This window comes from Dendropsophus ebraccatus, chromosome 11 (assembly GCF_027789765.1).
Source record: "Dendropsophus ebraccatus isolate aDenEbr1 chromosome 11, aDenEbr1.pat, whole genome shotgun sequence".
Taxonomy (NCBI): domain Eukaryota; kingdom Metazoa; phylum Chordata; class Amphibia; order Anura; family Hylidae; genus Dendropsophus; species Dendropsophus ebraccatus.
The window spans coordinates 13,429,672-13,446,060 of record NC_091464.1 but is presented as its reverse complement, the minus strand read 5'-3'; the positions used below and the strand labels follow the sequence as shown (position 1 = coordinate 13,446,060).

Below are 16,389 nucleotides of genomic sequence, written 5' to 3'. Positions count from 1 at the left end.
TTTTTTTTTTGCTGAGCTACCCCTTTAAAGATAACATCCACTCCTTGATATCTAGTGCCAGGTCTGAATGATAGAATAAGAACATATGTTGGAGCAGGTAGGCACCATGTAAAGCAGTGGGGTGCCCACATAGTGCAGATGAGTCATGTAGAGGATCGGTGCTGGTGTCTTTCCTGCAATGGGCTGGGATATAACGCTGACTCATTCTTGTCCCAAATCTGGGGCTCTCTTCCACTTAGCTGCTGTTAGAGAATACTGCTGGAACAAGCTAAATATACATTGTAAAACGATGGAGGATACAGTGTACCGAGAGGCACTCTACTAGATGAATCATTGTAACCGTAATAGGGCTGGATTTCTGCTAAGCGCTGTACAGTGGGAATGGGGAACCCTCCGCCCTCCAGAGCTTTAGTTTTGGCTGTCCAGGCATGATGGGAATTGTAGTTTTGCAACAGTTGGAGGGCCGAAAGTTCCCCATCCCTGCTGTACAGGCATTACAGCGAATGTACCATAAAATATATTCACTTTTGCACAGGAAAAGAACAGTGCCGATGCGGGGATGCTGGTGCCACGGTCCTTTTTTTGAACTGTGGCCTGTTCCCATGCACAGCGCTGGTCTATTCCCGGGCACCGGCGGGATGTGAAGTACTGGAGGTGGGCCCACCCGCCCCCAGTGTGACAATCGTCTTTCCCTTCTGTGATGCGGCTCCTTTGATTCTATGGGGGAGGGCGCTGTGCGCGGAAACTGAGCCACGGTTCAAAAAAAGGACTACACCACCAGCTTCCCCGTGCCGGTGCCGTTCTATTCATGTGCAACACTTAAAGGAGACCTGTCACCCCCCGTGCCGGGGTGACAGGCTTCCGACCCCCCGTTACAGCCTCCTATACTGACCTGATCCCGCCGGGTCCCGCTTCCTGATCCGGTTGGGTCACGGAGATATGAGCGCCCGAAGCCCGGCGCGCGCGCTCACAGGAGAGTCCGACGCTCATAGAGAATGAAGGGGGAGTCCGATGCTCCGTCATTCTCTATGGGCATCGGACTCTCCTGTCAGCGCGCGCCGGGCTTCGGGCGCTCATATCTCTGTGACCCGACCGGATCAGGAAGCGGAACCGCGCGATGAGGTCAGTATAGCGGGATCTAATGGGGCGTCGGGAGCCTGTCACCCCGGCATGGGGGGTGACAGGTCCTCTTTAAAGTGACTGTATCTTATGGTACATTCGCACAGTCTGCATCATTCTGACCTGTGTCTTACGGCATAAGGAATATGAAGCTTTCTACCGAATGTTCCTTTTACATAGGGGGATATTTGCCCGATACTCACTCAGTAGACAATCAATTCAATTATTTGGAGTGAAATGCAGCACGAATGTCCGTTCACTTCTATCATTGCCGGCAGGACGTTGCGTCCTGTTTAAAGGGGGGGGGGGAATGATTATTTATATTTTCTAGCTGATTGGTCGGACCATTTATACGGTGTAACAATCGAGACGATAATTGCCCCAGCTAACATCCAACCAACCTGAATAGAATCTGATGACTGCCTAATGTGTATGGGGTATAAACAGGGATCCAAGAGGTTACGTTGCTGCCAGGTTCTTTGTTCTCCCCCGGGATAAGCTATGCCGCCGGTGCCTGGCAACCATTTATCTCACGTTTGAGCTAAAAATGCCGAGTCTTGAGGAATTAAGGGACGAGAATGTGTTTAGAAGACAGCTATTTCATGCCTTAAAGGGGATGTGTCATCAGACAATCACCTATGCTTTATAGATTGCTTTATGCTAAGCAGATTTTTTTTGAAGAATTTTTTTGCTCATTTTCAATGTTTTTATTTTACCATCAATATTATAAAAACATTTTTTTTCCTCCATAGAATATATAATAAAATATACTGGAATTCTGCAGTTGTCATACACGGCTACTAAGCTTAATAGTAGGCTGGCCCCTGTAGAGTAAAACCACTATGTAATGGATAACACAAAATAAGTAGACTCAACAATTTTTCCATAGGAGTTAGTAGTTCAGCTCCACTTCATTGTCCCAATGTCTGAGGCTTTTGGGGTAAAGCGTATCTGACACGCTCAGGCAATATGGCTGCCCCTCATAATGATGTACAACAACATCAGAAGATAGAAAGAGATTAAAGAGCAAGAACAGGTTTCTGTAAGTCTAGGTGACACATTCCCTAAGTTTTATAGACATTACATAGCTTGCAGTTGGAGTAGACGTTTGGATTCCCAGTACAGTACTATGTCAGAGTGGCCGTACACTAGAGAAGCTAGATTGCTGAAATGGCTAATGTCGGCTGTTTTCTGATGATTGACAGCTAGAGATGAGCGTGACTCCAACTCGTTTGATTACTGGTTGTTTAAGAAGTTGGATGCAGCTCTAGGGAGTCGTGGTCGATACAGCCTATGGCCTATGGCTGTATCCGTGTTTTCCCAGACTCTCTGGGGCTGCATCCAACTTCTTCAGCCGCCAGTATTCAAATGCACAGCGATCTGATTTGAGCATGCTCCAGTTGCGCTCATCACCATTGACATGCTCTTTTTGTGATACAAGTGCGACAGATATCTGTCAAAAAGTTGTCCTTCTGGGTTGGATTTTTTCAGTTTTTGCCGGGTGCTTTAGTTAAATAGATGTAAGTGACAGATCTGCATCCCATAGATGGAAGCCCAGACTGGGTCATGGTCAGATCATGGCAGAGAGTGACAGATTACGGCAGAGATTGACAAAGCACGGCAGATTGACAGATCACGGCAGAGATTGACAGATCACAGCAAAGAGTGACAGATCACGGCAGATTGACAGATCACGGCAGAGAGTGACAGATCACGGCAGAGAGTGACAGATCACGGCAGATTGACAGATCACAGCAAAGAGTAACAGATCAAGGCAGAGAGTGACAGATCTTGGGAGAGATTAACAGATCACGGCAGAGACTGACAGATCTCGGCAGATTGACAGATCTCGGCAGATTGACAGATCTCGGCAGATTGACAGATCTCGGCAGATTGACAGATCTCCGCAGATTGACAGATCTCGGCAGATTGACAGATCCCGGCAGATTGACAGATCCCGGCAGAGACTGACAGATAACGGCAGATTGACAGATCCCGGCAGAGATTGACAGAGCATGGCAGATTGACAGATCCCAGCAGAGATTGACAGATCCCAGCAGAGATTGACAGATCACGGCAGATTGACAGATCACGGCAGAGAGTGACAGATCACGGCAGAGAGTGACAGATCACGGCAGAGAGTGACAGATCACGGCAGAGATTGACAGATCACGGCAGAGAGTGACAGATCACGGCAGAGAGTGACAGATCACGGCAGAGATTGACAGATCACGGTAGAGAGTGACAGATCACAGTAGAGAGTGACAGATCACGGTAGAGATTGACAGATCACAGTAGAGAGTGACAGATCACGGCAGAGAGTGACAGATCACGGCAGAGAGTGACAGATCACGGCAGAGAGTGACAGATCACGGCAGAGAGTGACAGATCACGGTAGAGAGTGACAGATCACTGCAGAGAGTGACAGATGACAGCAGAGATTGACAGATCACAGTAGAGAGTGACAGATCACGGCAGAGAGTGACAGATCACGGCAGAGAGTGACAGATGACAGCAGAGATTGATCACCATTTTGTCCATACTGTTGCATTGTCTCCCAAAACATCCACCCTCACAGACCAGTTTCCCATATTCTGGTTGCCATGGTAACACAACAATTAATGAACACAGACTTAATTACTCTGAAGTCGTCTGACCACAAGAATGCCGTCCGTCTTCTTGATAACATTTAGTTCTGAGAGTTTGTATTGTAAGATCTTCCGGCAGAGCAGCGTATCAGCCATGTATACAGACGCCCGATGCTGACGGCCTCCTCCACATCAGTATATATACAGAGAACGATCTATAACCCTGTGTGTACATAGCTCCGGGGTCTGTACCGAAGGATCTGCAAACACACCAAACAAACCAGACGCAGGGAGGTTATACAGCGCCCCCCGCTGAGAGGGAATCACTTCAGCAACTTCAGTCTAAACATTTAGGAGTCAAATTATATTTTTACAAAAATTTACATTAACAAACTGTGGAGTGACGTGGTGCGGCCTGTAGACAACAAGGTATACAGTGACTACAATGCGTATACAAGACTGTGGACTAGTCATAGGGTTTATGTTCTCTATATCCTGGTTACCTGCAGCCACCAGGAGACGGATGGTAGGAGCTTACTGTCATGCATTAAAGGGAAACTCCATAAACAAAAAATTATTAATCCACTGTTGTCAGAAAGTTATATAGATTTGTATTTTACTTCTATTTAAAAATCTCATGTATTCCAGTACTTATTAGCTGCTGTATGTCCTGCAGGAAGTGGTGTATTCTTTCCAGTCTGACACAGTGCTCTCTGCTGCCACCTCTGTCCATGTCAGGAACTGTCCAGAGCAGGAGAGGTTTTCTATGGGGATTTGCTGCTGCTCTGGACAGTTCCTGAAATGGACAGAGGTGGCAGTAGTGCGTCAGATTGGAAAAAATACACCACTTCCTGCAGGACATACAGCAGCTGATCTTTCTGCGGATCTGTCATCAGAATATTTCATAATGTAAGGGTCAATCGGCTATTATTCCAAAATCCAGTGTAGTTGGCTTATAGCAGTTGTAGCAGCCTGATAGATGAGGGTACATTGTGCTCCCCCGCCTCCCACATCGGTCATTATCATAGACAGCTAGTGGGACGTTCCATACCACGGCTTCCAGATATCGGAATCGTCCCGCTCCCGTTGGTTTACATAGGTTGTTTGGTCGTCATATTTTGTTTTGTTAAAGCGACAGAGGGGTTAATTGTATGTCAGAGAAGAAAAGCCCTATTGTAAAAAATAGAATATGAGATGGAAGCTTTGTCCTTCGGACAGAGAGAGGCAAATGAAAGAAAAGCTCCTTTGTACGGCAGGACTATGGCCGCGCTCTATAAATATTTCAGAGACCTGGTAACATTGACTAGAGGTGACGCGAGTGAGCGTGTGCACGTAGGACCAGGGCCACCATGGAAGATGGGTCACACTCCACAGCTGGAATTCATCGCGGATCACTGTATATCAGCGATGGGGAACCTTCGGCTCTCCAGCTGTTGCTAAACTACAATTCCCATCATGCCTGGACAGCCAAAGCGAAGCATGATGGGAATTGTAGTTTTGCAACAGCTGGAGGGCCGAAGGTTCCTCATCCATGGTCTTCACTAACGTGTTTGACATATTTTAATGGACGTTCATTTTCCCTTTGTTTCCACATTTTGCATAGTCCTCCGGGAAATCCGGTGTTTGTTGCCACAGAGACCAAATTGGAGTCTGTCCCTTGGGGAGATTCAGGAGATTCGAGGAAGGGACGGCAGCTATTGATTTATCAGTGACGGGTGCACACATCCAGAAAACTGCAGATTAATCCGTGCCCATAGGGACCCATCATGTCTCTCTCAGCTTTACACGGACGGACACGGCGGATCTCAGGAAATGGCATGGCTACGGACACAAGACCATGAATTGTCTAATAGATCCATAAGTGCCTGGTCTGCCGACTCCCACACTGCAGCCACATCTCCATATGGATGAGGCTTAGCTGCTGCCTGCGGGAAGAGGGCAATGCTCCGTCCTCATCTGCATATTAAGTGCTCTGACTGCTGATCCGCTGCGGCCGCCGCCGCACTAGGGCCCCCTGGCCCTGCTCCATCTACCCACACTCAGACCCCCCGCACCACCATACAATATTAGGAACCAGACTGGAAAGGTTAAAGGGTAAATGGACTCATTTTCTGCTGGGAAAATAAGAGACGCAATAAAGCAAGCATTTATGCCCGGGCCGTCCGCTATGTAAATAGCGGAGTAATGGATGTGTGATTTTATCCTCATACATTATAAATGGTTAGGAAGGGAGATTTGTATGGAACAGCTGAGAAGTATGTGAGTAGGATACAGGAATGTCGCACACAAGACTGAGGGGGTAGTCTATTAAATTGTAGGGAAATGAGGCCAGAGGTGCTCGGAATAGAAGGGACTTCTCTATATATGTTATATAACCGGGTAGCATGCAGTGTGTTCCTTCTTGGTATTCACGGGCATGTCCTGTCTAATCCATGTCAGTGCCATCCACGTTAATAGCGCTGTGTGACTACACATCCACTAGGCATACTTAGTTTAACCCTTTCTGCGTACAGATAGTAACCCAGCGCCTTATAACCACCGTTGTATAGATTTGTGGCTTGGGTCACATCCCGATTTTGCCATCTGTCTCACTGTGTCCGTCTTGGAAGGTTTTATTTGATCGGACAGAAAAACGTGGTCAACAAATGTAAGGCTACGTATTTTTCATACTTTTTTATGAAAAAACGGAGGCATTTGTGCGCATCCATTTTTCCATTGACTTCCATTATGAAAAAAAAAAAAAAACGGATAAAAATGCATCCGTTTTCTTAACGTACACAAAAACGTAGCTGACCTTATTTTTGTGTACGTTAAAAAACCTGAATTTACACGTTCAGTGTTTTTCCTGGTCCGTGAATGTACTACGCTAGCTATCTCCGTGATCCATGCCAAACCGTCTGTGTTTACATCCGTTTTGCAACGGCGTCCATGTTTTTCACGAATCTGTTTAAAGCATTTTAAATTACATCGATTACATCACATCCGTGAAAAACGCAAATCTCCATTGATTACAATGGGGAATAAGTGCCGTTCTTCCGTTCCCAGTTATGACTTGTCCTATTTTTAAACAGAACATATTGGAGATCTGTGAAAACACTGAACATGTGAATACAAGGCAATGGGCTATAAATTTGTGCACACAGACAACTTCACAGAACGTGTCAATGCAGCCTAAGGGCCCGTTCACACTAAGGAATCGGCGCCGAAATTCCGCCATGTTAATTCTTTGAGTGGAGAGCGGAGGTGCTCGAGGCCTCCCATTGAAAGAGATAGGCGGGATTCAGTGGGGAGTCCATGCGCGGGGGTTCCGAGCAGAATTTTGGTGCCAATTCCGCCAATTGTGAACGGGCCCTTAGGCTGGGTTCACACTGTGTTTTTGCAGTCCTTTTAATGTATGCCTTTTAAAATGGTTACTTTTAGTGCATGCAAAAAGATGGTCAACCAACATGTTTTGAGTGTTTTTTTTCTTTTTTTATAATGGAAGTCAATGGAAAAACGATTGCACACAATTGCCTCCGTTTTTGCATTTGTCTCATAAAACGTATACGTTAAACTGACTAAAAAAAAAATGCAGTGTGAACCCGGCCTTAAGGCTAATTCACACGTCCGTTGTTCTGTCCGCAATTGCGGACAGAATATGAAACCAATGTTATCATATGGCCCTGTTCACACGTCCGTACGTGTATACAGGGCCGCAATCCGTGCCGCAAAAAAATAACGGACATGTTGTAATGCGGACCATTTTTTCGCGGCACGGATCTCTGGGGTAATGATGTGTGAATGTAGTGCTCCGTGAAACACGGAGCACTACGGATACGCATACGGTAGTGCGGTCCGCGGCCACGGACTGCACTACAGGTGTTTGAATGTGGCCTAAGCCAATAAAAAATGGATCATATCGGGTGACAGACAACTGCATTTGTTTTTGCATCAGTTTTTTTCCCCCTTCATAAAATGGATACATTAAACAGATAGCAAAATCTTGACCTTAAAGGGGTATTACACTCAAACATAACTTGTTGCTGCCCATGGTGAGACTATAATTCCTTCTTTACTTGTTATTATCTATTCAGTCTCCTTTCCCCAATTCTGAGCTGCTGCTTTCTGCTAAAGACACAAAAATCTGTGGGTGAGCCTTTCTCTCTGTCTCCCCCTCCCTTTTGAGACAGTTGATGGAAACAAGTCCCTGACTGTCTGTATCTGCAACTTTGTAGCTTCTTTGTAATGCTGGGAGGGTTAACTTGACCTCAGATTAATCCTCCCAGCATTACAAAGAAGCTACAAAGGCCTTCCGGGGACGTGATTTTTGTGTCTTCAGCAGAAAGCAGCAGCTCAGACCTGGGGGAAGGAGACAATAGGTAATAACAAGTATGGAAGAAATTGTTAGTCTCACCACGGACAGCAAGATGTGAAAAGTTATGTTTAAGTGGAATACCCCTTTAATCTCATCATAATTTCTTAATAAAGACTAACAAATAAGTACCCCCATAGTATAAAGGTTGAAAAATATACACATTGATCTTGTTTAGCTTATTGTATTGATTAATGGATCCAGAGGAAGGCAACCTACCCCCCACCCCCCCCTCCCTCCCTCCAATGTGTTAGATGCCATTTTTTTTCATTGTTTCGGGGGAAAACCCTTCCTGAATCTGACAGTCGTAATAAATCCCCAAAACAACGGCCTGTGTCCACAATCTAGCAACTAATACCTATATTATTACTGCCCACCATACCCATGACTTCTCCAGACCACTTAGCTATCTCTTTTTCTGAACAATGTAACCCCATATCTGACCATCTTTTTGGCTCAGTAGTCACACACTGCATTTATTACTTTTGTTGCCCACTCAAGTTCTACTGTTTTTCCTTGTAAACTGGTAACCAAAGTACAGTGGTGCCTTGGATTAGGAGCATAATTCGTTCCGGAACCGTGCTTGTAATCCAAATCCACTCTTATACCAAAGCAAATTTTCACATAAGAAATCATTGAAATGGTAGGAATTGAAACCAATGAAAATTGGTTCCACACCCTAAAAATATTCTGAATAACATGTAAAACAGATGAAACAAACAATGATAAACTGCTGGATATGTTACTGTACAGTATAGCAGTCAGCATGTGAAGTATAATGTATAGTAAGGGCATAAACGGAAAAACAGCAGCAGTTAATAGATAAAGGATGGAACTTCAGAACCCCATAATGCAGCAGCGTAGTACAATAGGCTAGAATAGAGAAGCAGGGCTGCTGTCAGAGGTCTGTGTGGTCACATGACAGCAATGGGGAAGGGGGGGGGGGTGTTCAGCATAGACCAATCAGAAGGTGAGAATCACAGAGCTGTGCAGGAGGACAGCGACAGAAACTTTTCTATTCAGCAGTGTGTATAGCTGAGTGTAGGCACATTATAGCAGCAGTGTGTATGTGAGTGCAGGCACATTAGAGCAGCAGTGTGTATAGCTGAGTGTGAGTGCAGACACATTAGAGCAGCAGTGTGTATAGCTGAGTGTAAGTGCAGGCATATTATAGCAGGAATGCAGAGTATGGGAAACACAAGGGCTGACAGAGACTGCAAGGAGCATGAAGTAGGAAGGAAGTGGATCTGCTATGATTTGGAAGGTGAGGGAGACTTCCTGGGTCAGAGTACAGACCATGCTATACAGGCCATACCCCTACCCCACTCCCCCTCCCATCCAGTACAGGGAGCTTTTAAACCAAAGCAATGCTCTTAAACCAAGTTACAGTTTTAAAAAACTGTGAGCTCTTCCTGCAAAACGCTCTTAAACCAAGTTACTCTTAAACCGAGGTACCACTGTAGTCACCATGCCATGTGCAGACTGACCATTGCTTGGTACAATGGTGGCAGAGTACTTATATCATGTACATGTCTTTTTGATGCACTCCATGACCCTCTTTGCCTTGGCAGCAGCTGCCTGACACTGGCTGTTACAGTTACGTTTACTAACAACTAAAATATTTAAAGGGGTTTTCTGGGCAAATGTGGTTTTTAGCAAAAAAGAGCCTTGTTTACTTGGCTGATGGGAGTGGCTGGGCACCTCCTGTCCCTGGGTGTCCTAGCGTCTCTGCTACGGCTGAAGGCTCATTGAGCAGCTCTACAGGGCAGCTTCTTAGGGCCTTATTCCACGGGACGATTGTCGTTCGCATAATCATTAACGATAAATGATCCCAACGACCGCTATTGTGAAAGACCTAAAATTGTTCACCCATTTACATGGAACGATAATCGTTACTTATAATCGTTCTTGCGGTCGTCTTGTCGTCGCTATTGCATTCGTGACTAATGCGAACGACCAAACGACGTCTTATTCAATGCGAACGATTTGTGAACGAGCAACGATAAAAATAAGTCCAGTTCTTATTAAACAATCATGGTTTCTCGTTCGGTCATTAATCGTTAACTGCTATTCAACCGAACGATTATCGTTTAGATTCGAACGATTTAACAATAATCTGAGCAGTAATCGTCCCGTGGAATAGGGCCCTTTTACTTTACCTTCTTTAGGGTGCGTTCACACCTACAGGATCTGGAGCAGATCCGCAGCAGATTTGATGGTGCAGATTTGATGCTGTGTTCAGTTATTTAAATGAGATCTGCTGCAGATCCGCAGCAGAAAATCAGCTGCGGATCCGGTAAGTGTGAACGTACCCTTAGGGTGCCTTCACACCTACCGACTCGCAATGTTAATAACGCTGCGAGTCGGCTAGGTCCTGGCAGATCACTGTCATTACATACACGCAGTGGTCTGAACGACCGCTGCGTGTATGTAAATCTGCCAGCCGCTTAACCCCTTCTGCACCAAAATCGCACCAAACACGCAGCGAGAATACACATATAATGGCTTGATAGCAATCACTATCACTGTGGATTTATGTGCAAGAAACTCACAGCGATAAATACACAGCGGTACGGTACGTGTGAAGGAACCCTTAAGCTCCATCCATGTTTTAAAAGGTTGCAAGAACGGTGTAAACCGGCTACAAATTGGTGTACAAGCCGTAATGAATTCCCCCCAGTGTTTTTGATGAACACCTTCAATTGTTAAAGTGTTCTTGGTGCTTTTTTAAATTTTTAATACTGCTCCTGTATACTTGCTGTAAGTTGTAGTCAGACAAGTATGTAGTGTGCATAATATATGAAATGCTCAGGCAGATTAGCAGTAAAGCCTCTTTATTCTCGAACGCTTCAGAGCGCTGAACTTAGAACCATTTGGTGGCTTCATAGAGAATTCATGGAGCGTCGGCGCAGCAGGTGCACTGAGCACTCACAGAGTCACTGTCACTGGTTGTGTCCTTGTCTCAGGTCCTGGTGATTGGATCCCCACCTATCAACTTTTTATCCCCTTTTCTGTGTATAGGGAATACTATGCCTAGATTAGAATGCCCCTTTAAAATGATACTGCACCCCTTAAAGAATTGACGCAGGATTTGACAACTTGCTTAAAGGGGTTGTTCACCAAAAAATATTTTCTTTCAAATCAACTGGTGCCAGTGATTTCTAATTTTCTTCTATATATATACTATATATATATATATATATATATATATATGTAAAAAATCTAAAGTCTTCCAGTACTTATGAGCTGCTTCATGTTCTCCAGGAAGGGATGTATTCTTTCCAGTCTGACACAGTGCTCTCTGCTGCCACCTCTGTCTATGTCAGGAACTGTCCAGAGCAGCAGCAAATCCCCAGAGAAAACCTCTCCTGCTCTCCACGCTAGAAAGAATATACCAGTTACTTCAGGACATCCAGCAGCTGATGAGTCCCAGAAGACAGGAGATTGTTTTATTAGAAGTAAATTACAGTTCTCTTGCACTTTATGGCACCAGTTGATTAGATTTTTTTTTTGTAATGTAAACTACCCCTTTAGGTGGTTTACAAGAATTAAAGGAAAATAGAGGTGAAATGTTGCTCTCTTCTGTTGTGCTGTAGACTATGCCTGTCAGTTACATACTGACAGCACATGAGAAGCAGCCTGTGGCTGGGCCTCACAGGCATCTGTAGCTGGCAAACTTGTAGACAGTTACATAGTTAATACAGTTGAAAAAAGACACATGTTCATCAAGTTCAACCAAGGAGGGGATGGATACAGGGAAGGGGGAGGGGTGATAGGTTCTATACATATGCATTTATATTATTTTGCTCTAAGAACTTGTCTCTCCTGTTTTGAAGCCCTCTACTGTTGTTACTGTGACCAGATCCTGTGGTGACTGTTCCACAGATTCACAGTTCTCATGGTAAAGAAGGCTTGTCGCCTCCGGAGATTGAACCTTTTTTTCTCCAGGCGGAGGCAGTGGCCTCTTGTCCTTTGAGGGGGTTTTACCTGGAACATCTTTTCCCCATATTTCTTGTAGGGGCCATTTATATATTTAAATAAGTTAATCATATCTCCCCTTAAACGTCTCTTCTCCAGACTAAACAAATGTAATTCTATTAATCTCTCCTCATAACTAAGATGCTCCATTCCCCTTATTATTTTAGTTGGCCGTCTGTACCCTCTCCAGCTCTAGAACGCCAGCTCTGGTCTTATCAGCTACGTGGCTGTGATTGACAGTTTTCTGCTGCCGGTGATTCCGTGGGTTCTGCCTCTGAGCCTGTGACATCACTATGATGTAACTGTACAGCATGGTGCACTAAATGGCGGCACACCATGGTATACAGTTACATCATGGTGCCTTAAAGGGTAGGTTCACACTGCGTTTTTTCCCAGAAAACGCATACATTAAACGGATTTTAAAAAGGCAGTATGAAAAAAAAGGTAAGGACCCTTTCACTTCTCATATTTTCCAGCTGTTGCCAATACCAGGATACAAGCAAACAGGCCAACATATACCATGGCGGGCCCATTGATTTTAATGGACTGATTGTAGTCTACTAGTGACAATGTTCATTCCATTTTGTACCTTCTCATAACCTCGATGCTGCCACTTGTAAACATGCAGCGATGAACAGTAAAGACCCTCAATGGGAAGTGGTGATCTCTTGTAATGGGAAAGCTGGGCTGTATATAAATAATTCTGTAGCGGAGAGACAAGTGACGTCCATAGATGTGGGTAACATTCCATTCCATTGATGGCCGCATCGTGGGCTGCTGAGAACATTTCCCAACCTACTGATACACAGATCGCTTAATGAAGTCAGACCCGTCCTTTGTGTAAAATGCCAAAGCTGCTGGGCGGATGGGGTGGAGCCCGGGCACAAGGTAAACATGGAGATGTACAGACCAGCAAAGCACAGAGCACATCAGTATGACTGCTGTTACTGTAGAGATCACAGAGCACATGGATATGACTGTGCTGTTATTGTAGAGATCACAGCGCACATGGATACGACTGTGCTGTTACCATAGAGATCACAGAGCACATGGATATGACTTTGCTGTTACCATAGAAATCACAGAGCACATGGATATGACTGTGCTGTTACTGTAGAGATCACAGCGCACATGGATATGACTGTGCTGGTACCGTAGAGATCACAGAGCACATGGATACGACTGTGCTGTTACCATAGAAATCACAGAGCACATGGATATGACTGTGCTGTTACTGTAGAGATCACAGAGCACATGCATACGACTGTGCTGTTACCATAGAGATCACAGAGCACATGGATATGACTGTGCTGTTACCATAGAAATCACAGAGCACATGGATATGACTGTGCTGTTACTGTAGAGATCACCACAGCGCACATGGATATGACTGTGCTGTTACTGTAGAGATCACAGAGCACATGGATATGACTGTGCTGTTACTGTAGAGATCAACACAGCGCACATGGATATGACTGTGCTGTTACTGTAGAGATCAACACAGCGCACGTGGATATGACTGTGCTGTTACTGTAGAGATAACCACAGCGCACATGGATATGACTGTGCTGTTACTGTAGAGATCACAGAGCACATGGATATGACTGTGCTGTTACTGTAGAGATCACCACAGCGCACATGGATATGACTGTGCTGTTACCGTAGAGATCACAGAGCACATGGATACGACTGTGCTGTTACCATAGAGATCACAGAGCACATGGATATGACTATGCTGTTACTGTAGAGATCACAGAGCACATGCATACGACTGTGCTGTTACCATAGAGATCACAGAGCACATGGATATGACTGTGCTGTTACCGTAGAGATCACAGAGCACATACATACGACTGTGCTGTTACAATAGAGATCACAGAGCACATGGATATGACTGTGCTGTTACCATAGAGATTACAGAGCACATGGATATGACTGTGCTGTTACCATAGAGATCACAGAGCACATGGATATGACTGTGGTATTGCCATAGAGATCACAAAGGACATGGATATGACTGTGCTGTTACCATAGAGATCACAGAGCACATGGATATGACTGTGCTGTTACCATAGAGATTACAGAGCACATGGATATGACTGTGCTGTTACCATAGAGATCACAGAGCACATGGATATGACTGTGCTGTTACCATAGAGATTACAGAGCACATGGATATGACTGTGCTGTTACCATATAGATCACAGAGCACATGCATATGACTGTGCTTTTACCATAGAGATCACAGAGCACATGGATATGACTGTGCTGGTACCGTAGAGATCACAGAGCACATGGATACGACTGTGCTGTTACCATAGAGATCACAGAGCACATGGATATGACTGTGCTGTTACCATAGAGATCACAGAGCACATGGATATGACTGTGCTGTTACCGTAGAGATCACAGAGCTCATGGATATGACTGTGCTGTTACTGAAGAGATCACAGTATTGTTTCCTGATCACTTTATGTATAAAATATTATTGTCTCTCAGTAGTAAGCTAACATGCAATCCGCAGCATGGCTTCTCATCTGGAAATGCTGAGGGTTTTCCACAGTGGCAAATCTGCCCCAGACTTTGTGGATTTGGCCATATTTACTGCATATTTGGGGACACATTTGCCATTTTATTGGTTGGATGTGATTGTACTGTAAAATGCACTTTTTGTAGTGTACTTTTACACAGTTAAAGGGAAACTAGTGATTTTTTTTCTTTTCAATCAACTGGTGTCAGAAAGTTATACAGATTTGTAATTTACTTCTATTTAAAAATCTCCAGTCTTCCAGTACTTATTAGCTTCTGTATGTCCTGCAGGAAGTGGTGTATTCTCTCCAGTCTGACACAGTGCTCTCTGCTGCCACCTCTGTCCATGTCAGGAACTGTCCATAGCAGGAGAGGTTTTCAATGGGGATTTGCTGCTGCTCTGGACAGTTCCTGACATGAACAGAGGTGTCAGCAGAGAGCACTGTGTCAGACTGGAGAGAATACAGCGCTTCATGCAGGGCATACAGCAGCTGATAAGTACTGGAAGATTTTTTTATAGAAATGATAAATCTATATAACTTTCTGACACCAGTTTATTTGAAAGAATTGCTGGTGTTCCCCTTTAATGTTCTGGCTAGTTGCTGTATTGGAGTTGTTGCAGATGCCAGCCCTTGTGCTGTAACCTGTGCCCGCTTCCCTTTGTAGCCAAGCAGTTTATCTCCGTGTATATTATGGGTTATGACATACCGTCTAGGTGTTGTCCTGGAGGGGAGCGTGTCCTTTGTGATGATAATACATGCTGATGGATGCCAGGATGTTTTAACTTTAGGTTATAAAAGCAACTGATAAGGCGATGCCTTTTATCTGACAGAACCGGAGGGCTAAGGATGTAAAAATAAACCTAGTGCGAGAGCAGTGTGTCCCGGGAGCCGTGCGCATGGGTGACACGTCGGCACGTCTGCCACTTTGCCGAGCGGGGATCACAGCTGTTCAGCTCTGGATTTCCTCATTAATTTCCTTGCGTGTCATTTCCATCAGATCGGCCCTCCCTGGGATCTGTCTTCTGGATTAGATTCCTTTGTCGAGAGTCTATTTGCCTAATGTTACTTCCATATTATTTGTTTAGCATGCAAAGCCTGGCTGGTTTGTCCTCAGAATAGGATTTATTGGTCAAAAAAGGGGAATTTGCATGTGAGTGTGCCCGCAGTATGTATACGATCCGTGACAGCTGAATGCTAAGCATATAGAACGCGGCGGAGTTGATACTTTAGTCCTGACATGAGGACAGGTGACACTATCAGTAGTGCTGTAAAATCCGTTCAATTCTAAGAGTTCTAAGCCCTTTGAAGGGGTAGTTCAGCAAAAACAAAATTTATTTAAAATAATCTGGTGCCTGAAAGTGACAGAGATTTGTAATTTACTTCTATTAAAAAAGTCTTCCAGTACATACCAGCTGCTGTATGTCCTGCAGGAAGTGGTATATTTTTTCCAGTCTGACACACTGCTATCTGCTGCCACCTCTGTCCATGTCGGGAACTGTCCAGAGCAGCAGCAAATCCCCATAGAAAACCTCTCCTGCTCTCCAGATTGAAAATAATACCACTTCCTGCAGGACATACAGTAGCTGATAAGTACTGGATGACTGGAGATTTTTTTAATAGAAGTAAATTACAAATCTCTGGCACTTTTTGTCACCCCTCTAAAGTAAATCTGTCAGCCTCTGTCTACCTCTTGAGTTGAGGACACCGTTAGATAGATGTCAATAAAAGCATTCAGAACCTACCTGTGTTGTCTGTGTCTGTGTTTTTGTTTTTAAAGAGAGGCTCCGCCTCTTTGACACTAAATAACAACATAGATATAGGC

At 44.7% G+C, this 16,389-nt stretch overlaps 1 protein-coding gene across 6 annotated transcripts in view; it reads left to right on the top strand.

Annotated features, from left to right (window-relative positions):
- NFASC (neurofascin) overlaps positions 1-16,389 on the top strand; it is a 109,597-nt gene that overhangs the window by 25,415 nt on the left and 67,793 nt on the right. The window lies entirely within an intron of this gene.